Consider the following 6,908-nt stretch of genomic DNA (forward strand, 5'->3'; position numbering starts at 1 on the left):
GACTGTCTGATTTTGGGAAGCAAAAAACATCATTCCTGAAGACACAGACTAATATGCTGTGTGAAAGTACTGTGTTGTTCCCCATCTCAACATGTCATTCTATAATTACCCAATTACATTTCTTTTTACCCTTTATTGGAGACCCACTCCTGTCTGTGATTTCTTAAGGAACTTGGACACTACTAGTATTCACAAAATGTCGGACTAGTCTTGTACCATTTCCTTTGCACCTAAGTCCTGACCTCATTTCTTTGGAGACCTGATGTTTCAGAGGTTTACATTTTTCCTATCAACTTATTGAATCTGGGTGGAGTTCTTAACATATGGGCTTAAGATGTCCCTTCTCAAATACCCAGGAAGCCTGATCTGTGCTCAATCCATTCAGGAGAGTAGTAAAACCAAAACATTTTATTTTTCTTTTGCCTGTGTAAGAACGGAACATTTTGGGGTGGAGGCCAGCCTGGCTCAGGAAGAAATGCTCAGCTCTCTAAATTTCTCTAAGGGGAGTGGGAGCTGAGAATGAGATCATTTCCCTTTCCCTTTGAATTCTTCCCAGGACAATGTACATTTTTCTAGGGGAAGTGTCAGTTTACAAGTAGAACAGAAGAATACTAAAAACATCATTAATCCTTAAAATTCCCGGTGTTACCTCCATGTGCTGCATGGGTTGGGATGAGGTATGTCATGTCACCATCTCACAGTATTGCAGAATACCATCAAGACAGAAAGAACTTTATGTATTTAGTTGAAGACACTTCAAAGTTAGGGAGATCTGACTAAGGAGGAAGACTATGTATAGGACTAAATCAGACCCTAAAATGGTTACAAACCACAAAGATAATAAGAGACAACTTTCTTCTCTGAAGAAATAACTTTTCTTTCAGAAGTTACACTGAGCAAGAGAGAAGAGTTTTCCCAGAATTATTTCAGTATTATAGATTACGAGGAATTCTCTCTCTTCTGCCTTACCACATTTGGCTGTCATGCTCTATCCTTTTAAATATTTAGATTTAACATAGGATTACAATGAAATTTGTCTTTAAAAAATGTAACAATAACATCCTCTCTAAAAACCTATCAAAATAAGGATCTTGTTTAGTTATTACATCCTGGAGTATGAATGAAAGAACAAGTATCACGCAGCAGATGTCAGCCAGCTTCCATAAGTATGTAGTATAAGAATCCATGCAGAATAAAACAGATCTCTTCAGAGGAAGTGCATTAGATCAGCAGCAGAACAAGCTCTTCTACAGTCATTTCTATAGGTATTGTTGCACTGTGGCAACAGCTCTTATGGAAATTTTGTGGACACACTCCACACAGAGCAGTTCAATTCAGCTGACATCCTGGAAATCACTCCAAGCTCTGAAACTACAGACTTACATCCTTGTCAGCATTCAGAAATCAGATTTCATCCAGCCACTACATAGCTGTGTCAGTACAGAGCTGCATGAATTCTGATGAGGGGACTGCAATCACAGGGGTTTTTAGCTGGAAAAAGTCTGCCAAATAAAAAAGAAGGAATGCTAATCTGCTGGGAAAAGTGTCTTTAGTTTTTCCATAATTTGCGTTGCATGTTTGTTTGACACTAAAAGCAAAGGTTAAAATATTTGTTATTTAAAGGGTTTTACAAGTCAAATCAGAATTATGTTTGCTTTTACTCTTCATTAACTTCAGGCTATCAAGGCACAATGGGCCTTGATGAGTCTTAATATATGGCTCTGCTGGGAATTGAAATTGTTCAGAGTAGGATGTTGACAAAATATTTCCCCATTGTTTTAAGCTCTTTTCTTTTTTTTAACGTACCCTATTGACTGTTCACCTTGTACTAGAAACTTAATCCTCTCATCAGAGATAGCAGGCATCAGCCATTTTCCACTAAGATTCCCTTTTCCTTTTCCTCTTTTTTCTCACCCTGCAAAAAATACCAGGTGCACCTCTCACAGGAGTCAGCAGGAGAGAGTCTCAGACAATCCAGTGGGAAATACATGAGTTCAAAGACCTCAAACTATTTTATAATGCACTAGCTCCTGACTGTTCTTTTCCATTTTCTTGTGTGAATCAGCAATACGCCAGAAGAAAAATTAAACTTACCATAGCAGACAGATCATTGGTTAATCTTTGTAGAAAGGTCAGACCCTGAAGTATTTGCTGTTCATGTGTGGGAAGTCATGCTCAGGGGAAATTGCCATGCTCAGTGCAGTTCTGTCAAACATCCCAGGCATCCTGTAAGCACAGAATGGAATAAGGGTATTGGTTTGAGAGACACTGAAGGATTTGGGCTTTTATAGCTTTGCACTGGATGTTGCCTTTTTTCCACTGGTCAGCCAGATATATCCATCAAGTTTGAGAGTTTTGGAATGCTCATTTCTTAATCTGAACACAGTAGCTCAGCCACACATCTACTGTCAAAAATTGGCAGAGGTTTACAGATAACACAGACAAAGTTTCAGCTGAAGTACTGGCAAACTTGTCAGATATAAGTGGGTCTTACCTGGCCCAATACTCATCCAGTGATCCCTGCCCAGTGCTCAATAATCTTTTCTCACACAATGCCACATATTCCATTGAATCAGCACGAACTGCAAATACAGAACCAAGGATGATGAGTGTACTGAAGCCAGTACAGCTCACCTATGTCATAGTGGGACTGAGATTTTCACAAAAGGGAAAAGAATTCATGCTTATATCAACACTTGAGGAAAAAATGACAGGATTGAAAATGCAGGCACTCTTTATCGTTTTAAAATATTTTCTTTTGACATCTGCAAGGTTGTTTCTATCCTTCCTTTTCTTTTCACCTCTGTAAGCAGTAAAAATGAATGACTACATAATTCCTCTTACCTTTCTTACAGAACTAAATGTCTTTGCAAATATTACAGTATCATCACTGTACTATTACAGAGCTAAGGACCAAGTTTTCCTTGGTCCTTTGATAATATTTTCTTGAGAGAAGATGACAAATTAGGAGGTGGGGGGATGATATGACACAAAAATCTTAGATTTCACTTAGATTTTCACATTTATATCCTGTGTAGAGTAGGGAAACAGAAAGCTTAGCAAGAGGCAGAGCAGATAAAAAGAAAACAATGTAAGATTTATGTTCTTATTAATATTTTGAGGGAAAAAAAGAAGCAAAATTAAGGCCTTAGTATCTCATAGACAAGCTTTATAAATTAAAGCCAAGGTAAAACTAGTTGAAATTTCTTTTACAAAACAATAGAACAATTTTTGTTTGAAGGGACCTCCCGAGGTCTCTAGTCCAACCCTCAGCTCAAAGCAGAAATAAGTTCAAAGTTAAAGTTTCTCAGGGCTTTTCATTGCTAAACTATGAAGCTTCTTTTGGGTCCACCTTACATTCTTGTGCAAAGGTCCCAGGAGGATTAATATCCATCTGGCACTTCACCTACAGCAGTCAGGCAGTGCAAGTGCCCCTGCACTGTGCAGGGCAGGTGATAGTCCAGACTGTGCAGGTCACACAGCTCAGCACAACCCTGTGTGCAGACACTGCCTCAGCTCCACAAACATTTCGACCCTGTGACTGTGGCCCAGTGCCAGAGATAAGGCTCTTAACAGGTCTCAAAAGCTAAAATATCTGTCATTGAGCAGGTAACTCTGCACATCAGTAATTACAGAAGTCTGGATGGGTTTGTAAATATTTCGGTCAACTGAAATGTTGCCAGTGTTTAATTGGAAGGTGCATTTCAAGAAATTCCGTAGCCAGATGAAAGAGCTGAACAGTTTCCTTTGATTGTAAAAGGCATTGTACTGAAGATTTTTCAAGCTTTCTTTATTTAGAAGTGTACTGAAGGATTTGTATTGAGAGTTTCTAAATTTAGAGAAATCTATTCTTTCTCAAGCTTTCTCTTTTTTCATCCATGTCATTCTGCTAAAATTTGTCAGGGAAAAGGGAAAACATTCATTTTAGTGAAAATGTGGAAAAGATTACCAGAGTCCAGTCTGAACAGATTGTAAATGCAAAGACTTAGACAGAAAGTAGGAGATAACACATAAAAGGTGTGAATTTCCTAAGCTATTCCTCTTTCTTTGACTGGGACACGTGTGTTCAGCACTTTCAGGTGAAACCTGTTACTTGAGAACTCTACTACCAGGGCAATCTATATTATTGGCCAAAAAGATCCCAGGCCAGTACAACTTTAATATTAAAAAAAAAAAAAAAAAAATCAACTGGAATCCAAAATGCCCCATCCATGAATTCTGAAGAGATCACTTGAAACAGCCTTTCAGGCAGTCTGAGAGCTTGAACAGCTACAGAATGCTTTAGTGAACATTCTGCATTATCAGCACCACCTAGAGTGAATCACCAGAAACAACTCCAGCCACAAAACTAATATTCTTTACAAAGCATGATGGCATTTCAAAGGAGCATTTTCCAGACTTACCTTCAAACACTCCCATACCAAATAAAGGTGATTGAAACTGTAGAAGAGAAGCAAGGTGAGACCATATTTTTATTATTGCACCTAGAAGAGGTCAAGAAAAGAGATCAAAAAGCATTTTGGAATCAATTGAACCCTGTAAGGCATTGTCTATTAGTTCTGGCTTAATCATCATCAGAAATTTTTTCAATCAGAACATTTTTAGTGAGGATGAGGAGGAAGAGAAGAGGAGGAGGATGTCTAAAGCAAAACAGAAACTTGTTTATTCTAGAGAAATAGAAACATATTGTTGAGGGTTTTTTTTCAGTAAACTGTTAAGAGTTTGAAGGTAGAACTAAATAAATAAATCAAATGGATAATATGTTACAGACACTGCATGTTTATGAAATTGGTTTTATCTTAGTTTATGCATATTCTCTTTACAGTCTGCTTGATTTAGATACCTACTTATTTAAAGCCAGTTCCTGTACATAGTCATAATAACAGAGAATGATAGGAAAATTATATTATGGGATGCACATTGATTTTGCATTGTTTTCCATCTAGGAAAAATTATGTAAGTGAGGATACATTTATACCCATCCAGTAAACTGAATAGTTTACCCTTACCCTATTCCAGTTTGATACCGTAAAAATTAAATGCAAAATGAATAGAGTTACACTAGTAAATTTGTGGAAAAACTCAGTAGTGAAGTGGGCCTTTAATTTGGAGATGATGTTCATCTCCATGAGTTGTGACACATCAGTTAATATTTAGTTCTGTTAGTTTTCAGAAATGCTTACTTTTCAACGACCCCCCCCCCCCCCCCCGAAATCCATAGGAACACTGTACTTGCCTACAGTTCTGATAAACAGACACCTGGCACTGTTATCACACTTCCAAAGCTGCTATTTTCATTTTTTAAACAAATCAGTTTTACTATGGCTGTGTAAAGATCTTATGATGGCCTATTTTAAACAATAAACAAAATAGGAATATAAGCTTAACAAAACAGAGAACTTTCTTGCATTGTAAATATATATGCAAAAAATCAGCCATTAATAAGCACTGATTGTTTATTTCTGGCATCTCAGTGCAAGGAGACTGAAAACTGGGTAGCTTCATGTGCTGCTGACTGAGAAGAATATACTGACTCACCACAGCTTTGTGTTTTACTGCAGCTTGTGGTCTGAAAATTAAGCCTGAGAAGACACTTGGTGCTGAATGGGATGAGCACAGCAAAAGACCAGTCTCTTTTCAGAAGACAGCTCTCTCCATCTCTAATGGTTCAGAATTCATGATATTTATTCTGATCACTCTGCTCACTGGTGATATTTATTCTGCTCGCTCTCATCTTCCCCACCCAGTACCAGTTGCCTTCCTGTCTGAGGTCCACACACTTCTGCTGTGGGGAAGTTTCTTTTCACTAGGATGGGATGAGTTTGCCTCTGGCCTTCTTCCTCATTTATCTTCTGACTTAAAAAATACTTCTAACATAAACCAAAATAACCTTTATGCTTATTTTACCATTAAACATTATTTTCATGCTGAACCTTACATATTTATATACTGTGAAGTTAGAGAATTTTTAACTAATATTAGTAAATAATTGTAGTATCATAATATAATTTCATATTTCTTCTTTTTATATAACCAAAATACTTTATAAAGTGAATAAGTTTAAGTCTAGAATAAATCTTTCACACTGGTGAGATTTATTTTATTTAAATCCTTAATCTGAAGAGAAGGGACAAAAAAATGGGTTTTGTATCTTTTAGTTCTGACAGTAATTCTACACTTTTTCACTGTCACACTATTACAGCAGATATATTTTCTCAATATACTGCTGATAGTACATGCCAAGTAATATTTCCATCATATTACATAAAACATTTCTATAATCCTACTGCACTGTGAATAAACTAAAATTAAATTATTACATCAGTGGGGAGAATCTGACCTGTGTCCTTTCTTACATATAAAAAGGTGTGGTGCTTTCAGCCAAAACTGATAACTGCTAATAAATTAATTTTAAAAAAATGGAAAAGACTCTGACATTAGTCAAGGAATGTCTGTGCAAAATTATTACAAAGATGTTACAAATTGCAGTAAGAGGTCCTTTACCATTCCAAGGAAATAAATGTACTTGCCATAATACCAAAGTGCAGCAAATATTCTGAATGCCAGTTAATAAACCAAAAATAATAAATCAAAATAATAAATCAAAAATGTCTTGACTATGTAAATTCAAATTCTGTCCTTCAAAAATAAAGGATACATATATTTAGAGCTATGGGCATCAAGAAAGATGAAAACAAAAAACTGTAATTTTTTTTTTCTTTTTTTGCTTCAGGGCATCACACTGCTTCAAAAGCTGAAAATTTTACTCTATATTATTCCCAATTCTGTTGCCGCAAGACATTTTGCACATTTTTTTGGAGTGTGTGAAACAAAACCTCCCTGAACAAAAAGAGAGCTCTATCCATACCTTGGATAGATCTTGAATGGATAACTTTAATTCTATGACA

Source organism: Aphelocoma coerulescens, chromosome 1A (genome assembly GCF_041296385.1).
Source record: "Aphelocoma coerulescens isolate FSJ_1873_10779 chromosome 1A, UR_Acoe_1.0, whole genome shotgun sequence".
NCBI lineage: Eukaryota > Metazoa > Chordata > Aves > Passeriformes > Corvidae > Aphelocoma > Aphelocoma coerulescens.